Raw genomic sequence first — 14,849 nt, 5'->3', positions numbered from 1 at the left:
TCCATAGTGCTTCTCAATGACCTAGAGGAAATAGCCCCAGGTTTCTACTCAGCATCCTCAACCCTCCCATCTGGCTGCAGGCACACATCTCTCTTTATCACCTACCCCTTCTTACCTTCTGAGATTTAAAGAATCATCTTCCCTTCTGTTCTCATTTCTCCCCTTCTTTTCCTTTTTCCTCATTCTTCTCTCTTGCCACATTCCACATACTACTTGCTGAGGATGATTTCAGCAATTGTGAAATTATCAATACGAATGAGTTGCTGGTTATAGTTTCACACAGAAGAATCAGGGTCTGACCAACCCCAAGGGATCCAGGGTGTGAAGAAAAGCTTTGGTTCTGAGAACTTTCAGGCCTTACTAGTATACTCTGGAGAGCTATGTCTCCCTCCCTCAGCAAAAAAAAATTCCTATTCCACCAGGGACAAAATACCCGGAAGCAGCATTGTTAGTAGCTGTAGCCACAGGCCACCCACCCTCTGGCCTTCCTCACCTTCACATCCCTGGGGACACTACAGAAAACAAAGAGCTATGACTGGAGCGAGCACAGGGTGTTGGCACAAGGAAGCCTGGAAATCTGGGATGCAGAGTCCGGGAATAGGAGCCCCCCCCCCCCCCCCCCCCGCAACGCCTATTCCTCCGGGCTTTGCCAACTGGGATGCCTTTCGCTGGGTCCAATTAGGAGCAACTGCCTCCTGTCACTTCGGGGTGCAGTCAGAAATCAGGTCCCCCAACCTGAGCTCACCACACTCCTCCACCTCTCCTGACCAGGAAACCACCTCCTGCCCCCTTTGCCACTCACCATTTTCTCAGAACTCAGGATTGGCGACCACTGACCACCGTCTCCTTCTTTCTCTCCTGCTCTCTTGCTCCCTCCGTCCCTCTCTCCCTCCCTCCTTCCCTTCACCCTTCCCTCCCTTAATGTATCCCTTTCACTGGATTGACCTTATTCTTATTCTTCCCTTGTCCCTCCCTGGACCTTCCTTCAAGGTTTCTGCAGCACACCCACCCCTTTTTCTTTTCTTCTCTGGCTCCTTCTCTAAGTACAATAGATACAAGACACTAAAAAAAATGTCCAGTGTCCCATTATATGGCCATATCATAATTTATTTAACTAATCTTCTTTGTGTGGATACTGAGATTGTTTCTATGTATGTATGCATTTGCATATTCGTTTATTCATACATGCATTTATTTTTATTACAAACAGTGCTCTGATGAATTCCTTTTATATACATCTTTGCATACGTTTGCTCAGAGTACTGACCACTGCCAAACACTCCTTTTTTTTTTTTTTTTTTTGTGATACTCTTGTGTCTCCAGTTGTGGCCTTGGTTCTCTTCTGCAAATCCCTCTTTTTTTCTGACCATGCAATGCACGTTCACCCCTTCTTGCTTCTGTCTGGAGTCTCTCCTCCTGAAATGGCCACTTTGTACTCAGCCGTCTTGGCCAAGTCTTGTGTAGAAGCCTCCCTGATTCCCTAGACCAGCCTTCCCTAATGGCCTCCATTTATGGAGCACTTACTGTGTGTGAGGCTGTGCGCTGGAGCAGGCGTTATGTTATTCCATGGAAGAGTGGTGTGGTGCAGAGACTATATTGCTGTCAACATTTAAAAGTGATAATAATTGAAGCTCGGGAAGTTGAGGAACCTGTCCAGGTCACCCGCCTCCCCTTGTATGTGGAGGGGGAAGGATTCAATCTCAGGTCTCCCCTACTCTATAATCCATGAATTCACATAACCACCATGTCCCACTGCTCCTGGGACCCCACACCTACCCATCCTGTGGCACCTACCATATTGAGTGGTCACAAGGCAGCATCTAGTCTGTTCCCTTCACTAGGCTGGGAACTCCCGGGGGAAGACCCTGTGTCCCTTCTTTCTGCATAATCCATATTAAGTATAGAAGCTGCCCTGCCGAAGCCGCTGGTAGGGATCTGAATAAAGGAACCCGTGTTTGCTGAATGACGAGCCCCAGCATTCTTGGGACCAGGTTGAGAGCCAAACTGTGGTACTTAAGAACACATGCTCAGCTTGAAGTTTATTTTCTGCTAATTCATGAAAGTAACATACTGTCCACTGAGGGCCCTCATTAACTAAATTACCAGAAACTCTTTAGATTGGCAGGCGGTAGGACATAATGATTTAAGAAACAGCCTCTGAAATAAGATGTTCTGATCCCAGCTCTGCCATTCAGTAGGCCAATTTCTCACTTTCCCTAATCCTCAGTTACTCAGCCAGGAAAGTGGAACTAACGAGATGGTTACTGCGCACAGGGTGATGGTGAGGATGGGATGCAGGAGTTGATGTGAAGCACTTAGCTCGGTACCCGGCACACAGAAGGTACTCAGTATGTGTTAGTCGCACCATTAGCCTCTCACAGTCTTTGTTCAAAGAGACATGGAGCCAGCATTTTCCATTTCCCTTAACACTCCAAAGCTTTGACCAGGATTTTTTTTTTTATTGTAAATTTCCACAAAAATTATTATCTTTCTTATACTTGCTTGTAAAACAAACATGAATTGAGTGCCTTCTGTTTACCAGACCTCTTCATAGTTGGACTGTCACCTGACCGAGAGAGTCTACATTGGGGAGGATAAGCATTGCCTAGGCTAGCAACTACAGGAAGGTAAAGTTTTCCTGCTTTTTGCTGTTAAGAACATTCCTTGGTTCTCTTGAAAACACACATCTCTTTTTCTTTTCAAACTTCAAGGATTTGGTTTAAAACATGAACGTCTGAAGCTTTTGAATGTTGGTGTGTGAAGGAATATATGGTTTCAAGAGTGATTCGTGGAAGTGCCTATGCTATTTTTGTTCTTTGAGACAAAAAGCTTTCCTCTATCAGCTATTCCTGAAGGTGACTTTAGGAACCAGAATTTATTTTGTGATTCTGTGCATGGTTTCTACCCACATCCAAGAATTCGTTTCTTGGAGAGTTGTTATTTTGTTTGTGGGTAACTGAATCACCTCTTCAAGGACTATATTTGGAAGGGACCCCACTCCTGGCAACCAAAACCCAAACAGAAAAGTCCCACAAACCCGGAGCTCAAATCCCAAAAAAAGCCAACGACTCCTATAAGCAAGCTTTCCAGACTTTACCTATACATGGGTTATTCAATTCCAGAAGTGTACGTTCTCAGAGAACCATGCCTGCCATTTTAATAAAATTGCCTCACAAGGAAAAAGAAATTCCTCAGTAATGCCACTCAGCTCCAAGACTTAGGGTTGTCTCGCCTTGCAACTAATTTACATGGCTCCTATTGTGAACTAAAGTGTCCCTTCTCCAGGTGACTTCTCTGTTCAGGAAATCCAGCTCCAGGGACGCGATGCAGGCACAGCTGAAGGGGAACAGCTCCTTCTCCTTTTGGTGCTTGTCTGAGGTAGGTGTGGCTCCGGGTTATGCAAGCACCTGGTGGCAGCAGCAGCACGGGGCTGGGCTACCTGCACTGTCAGGTGACACAGCCCCCTGGGCTGCCAAGTGCTCCCAGCAGCTTGGTCTGCTGGGCGCTTCTGCCTGCTCCCTGCTGCCCTGGAGCTCCGGTTCTCTGTCAAGATGCATTGTCATCTGAACTGCTCAGGCCAACGGGGGAAGTCAGGGGAGATGGTGGGCCAAACGGCCAGCCCTCTGGCCGTGACCCCACCGAGTGACCTTGGACAAGCCCCTTCTCCCTCTGGGCCTCTGTTCCCCCCCAGTCGAGAGGTAAGGAGTTTGACCAGAGCCTTCCTGAGCTGTTGCCCAGCTCGGATATCCTGGGGTTCCAGAATCTGTTCCCCAGCCAGGCCCATGACCTGGTTGTGAAGGACAGTGAGAACGGAGCCGGAGCCGTTGTTGGGAATTCGTGGGTGGGGTGGTTGGGGCACCTCCTAATAAACCTGACAGGGGATTAAAGCAACCTGTTCCTCCCAACCTGCTGAAGGCCTGAAGGCTGAGTGAGGCCTGCCCCTCCGTTGGCATCGCAGCCCAGACATCCGGAACGCACTTCTCAGAGGGCGGCGGGCTCAGCAACCTGGCACTTCGCTGTCGCAAGGCCGACAAGCAGACAAGTTGTTCAAGGCGTGGAGCCCAGATGAGGCGCTGATGGAGTCAGTGTCTCAACTCTGGTTCTCTCAGGAGCTCCTGTCTGGTGGGACACCCTCCTCTGCCATTTCAAAAGACTTAATACAGTTTTCTCCCTGAGTAATTTTGCCCTCAGGAGGAATCGTGGGAGGGCCCGTGGGGATTTAGAAAGCTTAGTGCTGAACTAATTCTGTCCCCTAATGATTTTGAAATCCTGGGTAATGAGGGAGGTGGTGGCAGGGAGTCAGGGGCTGTGTGTCAGGAGCTTGAGTTCTGGTCCTGGCTTTGCCACCACCTGGCTGTGCAGCGTCGAGCAAGCGGCTTCACCTCTCTGGGCCTCAGTGTCTTCTACAGCAGCTTCTCCCTATGGCTTCCTTCAGCCCTCGGCGCTCCAAAGTCGGAAGCGTCCAGCCTTGGGTGTAGAATGGAGCCAAATCTACCCAGATGTTTTTCATAGTCTTCCCTCGTGTGGAGACAGAGCTCTGGAGCTTGTGTTTCCTTCCCAAGTTTCTCCCCCGCGAAGGCTCTTGGGATGGATCCCAGAAAGCAGGTGAGCGGCGTGGATTTGAGGCTTGGAAGGGGCTTCAAGGAGAATCACCTGGCTATTTCAAGAACGCCTTTTACCCCGATTGTCTGGTGCCAGATGCTTGGCATGTGTGGACGGCAGTGTTTCATAAACGTAAAGAGCGCTGGCTTCAGAGGTAGCCGGCCCTTCCCGCACACCCCCACCTTGCCAGTTCATTATTCAGCAAATATTTATCAAGTGCCTCTTTTGTGCCAGGAACTGCACTAAGCTATTTTGCCTACTTTATTGCAGGGAATCCTCCGGGGCCGTCTGAAGCAGGTACTAATTTTATTTACGCTTCACAGATGAGGACACCGGAACCCAGAGAGGTGATGTGACTCGTCCAAGGTCGCACAGCTAGCACATGGCAATCCTGGGGCCTGATTCCAGGGCCAGCGGCTCCAGAGCTATGGCTCTCAGCCACGACACTCTGCCATTTCCCAAACCTTATTCTACTTAATCCTCATTTAAATCCTCATTTGCTTTATTGCAAAGCTTCTACCTCAGTGCTTTAGAAAAGCCCCAGTGAGTTTTCCAGGCCACATCATGGATTAATGCGCACATCCACTTCTGAAGGAGGACGGAGCGGACAGACCTTGGACAGGATAGTGGGAAAAGCCCTGAAGTCTGCTCGCCTCCAACAGCTCAGCTCCTAGACCTGCCTGGCCCTCGCCAGTCATCTGATCTGAGGCATTTGCCTTCTGCACTTTTGCACCCTGGCTTTCCTCGCAAGGATTTTTATAAGAACCAATTGAGAGTATGGCTCTGAAAGGACTTCATAGATTTGCAAGTGGTGAAAGTAGGCTCCGCATTGTTGGTGTAAAAACATGTCTGTTTTTATCACTTACCAAATTGGACAGTAAATTGCATGTGGTCTTCGAGAATCTTAAATTCCCCCACCGAAGGGTTGGAGCCCTGGGGTCCCCTGACGGAAGAGGAGCGTGAGGCAGGTTTTTCTTCTTGAATGCCTGGTACTCCTGCCTGACTCATTCAGAAATGCCACATTCCGGGATGCTCGGCATTACCACGGCTGCCACTGTGACATGTGGTCGGCCCAGAAAGGCTGGAATGTGACATTCCTGAACAGATTCAGGCATGAGAAGGGAGAAGAAGAAAACACCACATTTGTAAACAGACAGCCCTGGGCTTAAGAGAGACAGGAGAAGCCAATGTTCATTTTCTGTATATGCTTGTTTTGAAAGTCTGGCTGCGCCAGCTATCTGCCCATCCCTGGATCTTATCATCCTTGGGGAAGCACAGCTTGTCACACGCCTGCAGGCAGCCCCACCCCAGGGCCCGAGCTCCGGGACCACGGACTCCTGGAGGGCTGGGTGGGGGGATCACTGCCTCAGCCACTCAGACCTCCCAGGAGGTGGTGCATGGAAGGGGCCATCTGCAGGTAGATGGAGCTCTGCACCCTGGACCACTGTTCCTCCACTGTGCCTCCGTTCTCTGTCCTCTCCCCCAGCTGTGCTGAGAGGGACCCAGGAAGGGGACCTTATTTCTTTTGAGACTTTGTGTGTGTCTAGTTTAGGGCCCGAGGTGGAGAGAGGAAACAGGCTCCCTAGTGCAGGCTGGAGACCAGGGTGTTTCATAGGGTACAGAGGCTGCCAGAGAACAAGTTGGAAGGATTCCTGAGGCACTGCTGGACTCAGACAGGCAGAAGAGAGTGCGATGCACAGGGCGGCTCTCTTGGGGTTTCCCCCCACTTTGACTTCCACCCCTCTGGACACTGGAGTGTCGGGGAAATTTTGACATCCGTCCCATGTCCCGGTTAGCAGTTCATCAGCTGTTGGCGAACCCCCTGCTTAGTGTGTACCAATTGGTAGCTGTAGTCATGGAAGTGAAGAAGGCCAACGTCCAGAGGATGCTGCAAGACAGCGCCATCGAGGGAAGGGCTGCAGGCTGGATGGTGACCTGGGCTCCAGGCCCAGCTCTGCCACTGGCTTCTGTGGCAACTTGGCCCAATCATTTGCCTCTCTGGGACTCTATTTTATGAAAGAGGGTTAGGCAATGATCCCTCAGGTGGCTTCCAACTAGGCTAACCTGCCATCTCCGTTTGCTCACTGCTGTCCTGGTTTGCCTGTGGAATTAATGTTTCATGTCTAGGAATCCCTGTTTCCACTGGAAACCTCTCCTGCCTGATGGTTCTTGTACTTCTGTTTTGGGTCCCAATTCCCTTCCCCTCGATACTGTAGATGTCTCTTCTCTTTAGAAAATCACTGGGAAAAATCCCCTCTGCTAAAAGATGTGGTCACATGTGCTACTCAAAGCAAGTGACATCCTCTATGGCAAGACACCCACTCATCAGAATGGACTGAGCCACAAGCCCCAGGGCCCCACCAGTGGGTGCTCTCTGTCCCCAGGGGCTTCCATCTCCAGGTGTGGGATAATGTCACCTGTTTCCATCATCATGCCGGTGACTTTAGGGCCAATGGATCTGAGGGATTACCTGGCTTCTCTCTTGATTCTTGTTCTCAGACCAAAGGTGATGACTCCCCAGCTCAATGATCAGATCGTCTTCCATCTACCTTCTTATGGTCTTTAAAGGTGATACTGCTCTGGGCACTGCTGACTCACCCCAGAGAATTATTTCTACCCTGATGGGGTGCAAGCATTTCTTCACTCAGAGAAGAGCCCCTAAAACACTTGGGATTGAGGAAGTTTAAAGTCTCAAATAATGGTTACTGTACATGTATCAAAGGGCAGAGGGAAGAAAACTCATGTGACCCTTGGTTCCTATTCACCTCCACATCTGTTACGCCTATCTCACCAGCTCCCCACCTGTTCTGGTCCTTCCTTCGGTGTGCTTTCTCATTTGTGTCTGCTGTGTCTTGAGCACAGTCACTTGCATGAGGCACCCATGGTGATCTAGAAGCTGGCCATGACCGCTATGGTGATGCTGCAGCGTATGCTGTGATGGTGTGCTCTAACACGCTTGGGGGCCATAGCAGCGTAGAGAAGGGTGATTCATTCTGCCTGGAGTGACATCTGGGCTGGGCCTGCAAGGTGAAGAGGAGCTACAGGTGGACTATGGGTGGGAGGAAGCAGGCACGCCAGGCTCAGAAAACAGCGTACAAAAGGCATGAGCTTCCTCCCGCCCCTTCCGTGGGTGGCACTGTGGGTGGCGATGGGTCAGGGATTGCTGGGCCAGAGGCCAAGGCAGGCAGAGTCAGCCCTCAGGAGACTGCCGGGCTCAGGGAACCCTGGCATACCAAGAAGTTTACTTCCTGTTTCCTGGGTACATGGAGGCCCAGACGCGAGATTCCTCTCTTCCCTCCTCCTGTCTCAGAATACCTGCCTCCTCCCGCCTTACAAACCCAGCTCCAACCCTGCCTTCGTCCCTCAGGCTGTCTCCCCTCTGTGGATCCAGTGCTGTCAATCCCTCCCTAGCCCTCTGGCCTGCACCCTCTCTCTTCCAGTTCCCCACCCACCACCATGGTTCAAGTACCGGCTGTCGCCCACCAGGTTGGTTGCAACAACCTTCACAGATCTTGTGATTCGGGCCTCTCTTCCTCACCGTCCTTTGGGTGCTTCCAGATGAGGTTTTTCAAAGCAGTGTTTTCCGACCTCATGCACCTGTTCTGAAATCTTTGTGAGCATATTTCCTTAGACCTTACGATCCACTACGTACAAACAAGGGCACGTTCAGGTTCATAACCCAGTTGTCTTTGACTCCAGCCTTGTCTGCCTACACTGGGCTGTGGTCTCTCCCAAAGTGTGTCCCAAGTAGTTGCAGGGCGCCCAGGGCAGTGCTCTGAGCTGGGCGAGTCTGTGCGTGTCTGCTAGCAGCCTGTGACCGGGTGAGCACATATACTGAGAAGTGTCTAGAGACTTTCATAGCAATGTGACATGCTGTGACCTCTAGCACATGTGATTTTTTATTTTATAAAACAAACAAACAAGGAACAACAATAAAAAGGCACCTGGCTCTTCACCACAGATGATTTGAGAAGGACTACTCTAGGAGTGTCTCCTACACCGACAAGTCTGGTCCCTACGTGTGCATTCCCGTTATGGTTATCCACTGGGAGCTCTGGAGGTGCTTCTTTGTGAAACTCATCCCTACGGCTTCTCCTCTTGGAGCACAGCTGCCAACAATGCTCATGGAAGAAGCAGTTTGCTTTAAAAGAGACATCAGCAATTTAGAATATCTGCCCTTTTAACATTAAATTTAAGATTCTTTTTTTTTTTTTTTCAGTTTTTTTTTTAATTTTTATTTATTTATGATAGTCACAGAGAGAGAGAGAGAGAAGCAGAGACACAGGCAGAGGGAGAAGCAGGCTCCATGCACCGGGAGCCCGACGTGGGATTCGATCCAGGGTCTCCCGGATCGCGCCCTGGGCCAAAGGCAGGTGCCAAACCGCTGCGCCACCCAGGGATCCCAAGATTCTTTTTTTTTTAAGTTTAAGATTCTTATTTCAAATCCTATATATAGATTTTTTTGCCTTCTTTCTCTAAAGGATTTTTTTTTTCCTGTTTAGCTTGGTAATTAAAAGAGGAACTTTAAAATCAACTTTACTGAAATACAACTTCATAGAATAATGTGCACTTAATTCCAGAGTACAGTTTCATGAATTTTGACCAATGAATACACTTGTGATATCACCACCCCAATTAAGCTCTGAAACCACCCCCAAGCCAGAAGGATCCCCTGTGCTCCTTTGTAGTCAGTTCTCATTTCTGCCGCAGTGACAGGAGATAACTGATCTACTTTCTGTTACTGTAGATTGGTTTGGCCTTTTCTAGAATAGCACATAAGTGGGATCATCCAGAAAATACTCTGACGCCTGGCTACTTTCAGTCACCCTGATGTTTCTGAAATTCAGCTATGATGTTCTATGTATCTCAGTTCAATCCTTTTCCTTGTTGAGAAGCATTCCATTGTATGTACCACAACTTGTTTATCTGTTCTCCTGTTGATAGATATCTGGGCAGTTTCCAGCTTTTGGCTACTTGAATGAAGCTCTCTGAACGTTCATGTGCAAGTCTTTGTTTGGACAAATGTTTTCATTTCCCTTCGCAAACACCTAGTGGTAGGACTGCGGGGTCATAGAGAGAAGATTGTGTTTAACTAGAAGGGAAACCAACATTAATGCACAGGTCATGTCTCTTTTGACGGGAATCACATGATTTCTCATTGGACCCCAGTTCCCGCTGCCCGCTGGAGGGCATCAGTTTTGGCCTGCTTCACCGACTCACCAAATCAAATGTCACATGAACTTCTCTATCTTAGTGTCATGACGAAAATGTTGTTATGATCTGTTCTGAGTTGCGCTGTGAGTAACTCGTGATTAAAAAATATTTGCAAGTTTGTTGTTTGTGAAAGATTGGCTGTGAAAAATATGTGAATACGTAGAAGCTATTGTGTGTCTGTGTAGGGTTTTAGGCTATGTTTATAATACGCACATTTTCACTTACCTGAATTCTTGTAGGCTTATCTTCTCCATTGCTATTAACTTGTAGTAAATGGCTGAATAAGCTAGCCTCTGCTTGAGCTATATATAGCAAAGACCCATAAGAACAGTGGCTTAGGGGATCCCTGGGTGGCTCAGTGGTTTAGCGCCTGCCTTCAGTCCAGAGCATGATCCTGGAGACCTGGGGTCGAGTCCCACATTGGGCTCCCTGCATGGAGCCTGCCTCTCCCTCTGCCTGTGTCTCTACCCCTATCTCTCTCTTTCTCTCTCTGTGTCTGTCTCTCATGAATAAATAAAATCTTTAAAAAAAAGTACAGTGGTTTAAACCAGAGAGAAGTCTGTTTCCCCATCCTGTGAAACACTCCCTGGGGGAATTGGTGACTGATATGGGACCTCCACAGTTATTTGGGATGCAGGCTTCTTTCAACTTTTTTTTTTTTTTTTTATCACCATCCCTAGGGCTGTCCCTGTCCTCAAGCTCAAAGATGGAAATCCAACCATCATATCCACAATCCAGACAGCAGGGGATATGTGGGTTCGAGAGGGGAAGGAAGGACACACTCCCTCCCTTGAGGACACATTCCAGAGCTTGACTTTACTGTTTGTTTCCATCCCATTGGCCTGAATTTAGTCACGAGATGACTAAAAACCTGGCGACAAGGAATTCTGGGAAGTGTAGTCACGTTGCTACCTAAAGTTGGGTGGCTATATGACAGAGGAAGAAGGGAAGAGTGGATTTTGGACACATGAAGCAATTTATGCCATATTAGCCATGATGGAAATATTATTAATAGTTATTCTCAAACTATTATGATTTCTTACACCCAAAAGCATTTTGTGGGTAATAAAAGTGGGCATGCCAGTGGGAGTGTGCTATACCTGGGAACAATGTCTTGTAAAGTATGATAAAACAGGGCAAAGACTAGTCCCAACCTCACTACCCTGATATTCAAGTGGCCTTTGTGTACTTCCCCAACTTTTCACCTTCCATTTTCATATTTGAGGGCTCAATTTGGCCAAAGGGGACCTCTGATGAATCTTAACTTTCTTCCTTCCCTGTCGTCATTAATGTTTCCTTCTTTCCCTTGAAACTTCCCTGGGTTCTTCCAACATCCTGGGGTCCCTCTCTACCTCAAGGTTCTTGCCACTTCAGGATGTACTTTCTTTCCCCGGACAGCTTTGCACCCAGACTTCTCCTTTCTGTCATTCAGATCTCCTTTCAAACATCAAATGTTCAGAAAGTTCTGCTCTAGTCCAGTTCTCTAATACCGCCTCTTCCCCAGCCCAGCCTGTCACCCTGCTTTATTTTCTCTCATAGCATTTTCTTCACTATCTGAAAGAACCTCCCTCCCTTACTTGCTTATGCTGCTCTGTGCCTTCCCCACTGGAATGCTCTAGAAAAGAAAAGCTTTGTCAGTTTGCTCACTGCTGCATCCCTAGCTCAGTGCATCACCTTAAGGAGCTCAATAGCACAGAGCTTAAAGTAATAAGTGTCCGAATACCCTTTCTTCCCTCCTCCTTACTCATGCTGTAGAGTCCACCCTACCTCCCCAGATTGCCCCTGAAATGTGTTTGATCCTTTTCCCCCAATCACATTACATCATGCTTGGCTTCTTGTCACCTTTCAAGCTGAAATGTAAAAATCACTGCTTTGGAATGGCCACCAGTGTTAACTCCAGCTCAAGCAAGTGTCCCCATCCATTGTTTTATCAGAGAACCCTGCATATTTCCTTCAGGTAGCTCTGTACAACTTAGGAGCTCCCTGAAGGAATTCTAGGTTTACTCACTCGTGCAGTTATTTTGTTGTCTCTTCCTGCTGGCAGTCAAGCTCTGGGAGTGGAGGGCTACTTCTGACTTGTATGTATAGTCCTAGGGCCCAGTACGGTGTCTGCTACATACTAGGTGCCCCCAGAAACTTGCAGATTAACTGATGAATGCCAGCATGCTCTGTCTGGACCACTTCCATGGAAGATAACAATCTCTTCCCATTATGTTCAATTGTTCATTAAATCTTGTGAAATTCTCTATCTAGAAAAGCCTTACTAACTCGGGGAAACGAACTAGGGGTGGTGGAAGGGGAGGAGGGCGGGTGTTGGAGGGGAATGGGTGACGGGCACTGAGGTGGACACTTGACGGGATGAGCACTGGGTGTTTTTCTGTATGTTGGTAAATTAAACACCAATAAAAGTTAAAAAAAAAAATAGAAAAGCCTTATCCCACTAAGCTGCCTGAAAACGAGAACGAGTTCCCCCCTTATACCTCTTCACCCTAGTATCCTGGGTTCCTTTAGACCAGTTTTTCCAACTTATATACTGGGAATGTTAATAAGAATTACCAGAAAATCAGATCCTAGGGCCAAGTTTGGTTAAGATTAGGTTGAACTTAAATATCTATTTGTTAATTGCAGAACTTTACAAGGATTTTAGCATGCTGCTGCATACTACAAATCTCCAAGAGGAAGGATAAGGGCAGTCAGCATTGTCCAAACTTATTTTGGGTATTGAACCCTCCATGTTCTTTATTCAGAGACTCATTTGAGGCACCCGGGTGTTCCATGGTACACCCTCTTTCGTCCTCTAGTTCTTCCTTTTTTTTTTCTTTCCTCTCCTTCCCTTCTTTTTCTCCAATCAGCCTCTTTTCTTGTTAAATTTCCCTTATAAGTGGCCTTGACACTGAACCCTCATTTGTGAGATGCAGAGCACAGGTGTAGTTTCTTGGTCTCACAAAAGCACCTCTGGGTCTTATTTTCCACTCACAAGACTTAAGAAGTGGGGTAATAAGCAATGACATTGCTAGTAAGTGTTCAGGAGATGCTATCTGGATCTCAGACCCCCTGTGGGGTCCATCTCTGGTTTGGAAGATAGAGCTGGTGATCTATCAGGGGCCACGAGCAGGGCATGAACCTGCACTTTGTCCTCAAGGTAAAGCACCAGTGGCTTGGACAGCTCTGCGAGGCTTCTTGGGCATTCGACTTCATGACATTTAAATAAAAGTAAACATCTGACCTGCCTACTGGGATTCGAGCATCTGATCTGACCCAGGAGACTGACCCCCGATGAACTGTCTGTGCGAAGTATTGACTCCCCAGCCACGGCAGGAGACACAAAGCAGTAACAACAACAACACCACCAAACCACAAAGCAGACACACACCTAACTGTGTCTGCATCTAACAAGGGAAGCCCCCCACAGCTTTGGGAAGTCTTCTTCTACAGGTAGCATTCTCAAAGAGCAGAGTCTAGAAGAACTGAGAGAGACATGTGGGACAGCTAGCCAAACTGAGGTCCAGCACCCAGGCAGCTGCCTCAGGCCACTCCAGGCTGGGGCTGGGACAGGGATGGGGTGCGGGAAGTTAGATGGGGGCCCTCTGCCTCTCCCTAGGCCACCCCGGGAGGCACACTCACTGCAGTATGCTGTGCTCATTGAATGCCACTGTCTGTTCTCTGACCCTGCCTTCTAAGCATGGGAGCCAAATATTTTATAAGAAACATATATTAAATTGTTTATTCTATGTACCCCTTAACTGATTCCACAGAACTATTTGCAGGCCCCGCTCCAATGGCCATGAGAAAGCACAACGGGTGACTGCAGGGCAGGGGGAAGATGACAGCATTCACTGTCCTGTCCCTCTGGGCTTCATTCTGAAAGTAGTCAGGGACCACCTTAAAGTTGCCCTAGAATCTGAGCACATTAGGGCCAGAGGGCAACTGCATAAAACCCTCATTTCATCAGTGAGGAAACTGAGGCCTGGGGAGGGCCAGGTCTGCCCTCGGGCTCACATTCTAGGTTCATTATATGTGTAAGTCGGTGTAGACCTCGGCCTCGGGTCTCCCAAGGGATGCACTTCCATGTGCCACACCTCACCACTTCTTGAAGTGGCAGACAGGCAGTTTATTCTAAACTTATTTTGGCCACTCTGGGAGCCAACACAGAAAACATGGGATGCCAGGGGGTAGGAGAGGCTGTGCTTGGAACCCGTGGCTGGGCATCTCCTGTCCTTTTCTCAGGAGAGGCTCCATAGGCCCAGAGAACTGCAGTCTTCTTTATCTGGGACTTGGCTGCAGGCTTGTGTCCCTGGGCCTCACCGCAAGCCTTCTTTCACCTGTGCCCCAACTTGCTGAAGAGTGAGGTGTGCATTTTCTCAGAATGTTCCTGCGAGATACCAGCAAGTCCCCCCGCTGGCTGCACACTGTGGACCATGGCGAGAGGCTGGATCCGCCCGTGCGGCCTGTGCAACCCACGGGGCAGGCTCCGGTCTCGCCCATCCTTGCTGCCAGGGGCTTCGCTGATGCTCCGGCTCCGAGAGCAGACGGACAGGAAGGCTGGCAGGGCCTTTGGGGAGCCGGCCCAGGGCTCTCCCTTCACAGACAGAGAAACTGACCCGAGAAAGGGAGATGGCTTTCTTTTTACCAGTCACCCCAGAGTTAATGACCTGCCACAACGAAACTCCTCAAACATGCTCTTTGGTGGTGCTCTGCATCCCCTTAGTTGTTCACGTCCATAGTCTTGGAGCTGTGGTGGAGTCCTCTTTCTCATCTTCCCCTGTATCTGATCTAGAAGCGAATCCCTCCAGATGACATTCTAAATGCACCTAGTTTTCCCTAGTTCATGCTACAGTTACCTCCTGCTGGGGCTCAGGCATTAGCTCTCCCACAAGTCTCCCCGTTTCCATGCTTGCTCTGCCCAAATCCATTGTCTTCAGCACAGGCAATGCGCTGTCAGGGCAGGTCACCATTCCCACCTGCTTAAAATCCTCCCTCGCCTCATACTCAACTTAGACAAAAACCTGCTATCTCCTTCCCACAGTTTAGCA

The sequence above is a fragment of the Vulpes lagopus genome, chromosome 3 (genome assembly GCF_018345385.1).
Source record: "Vulpes lagopus strain Blue_001 chromosome 3, ASM1834538v1, whole genome shotgun sequence".
NCBI classification, from domain to species: Eukaryota; Metazoa; Chordata; class Mammalia; order Carnivora; family Canidae; genus Vulpes; species Vulpes lagopus.
This window is presented reverse-complemented; position numbering follows the sequence as displayed.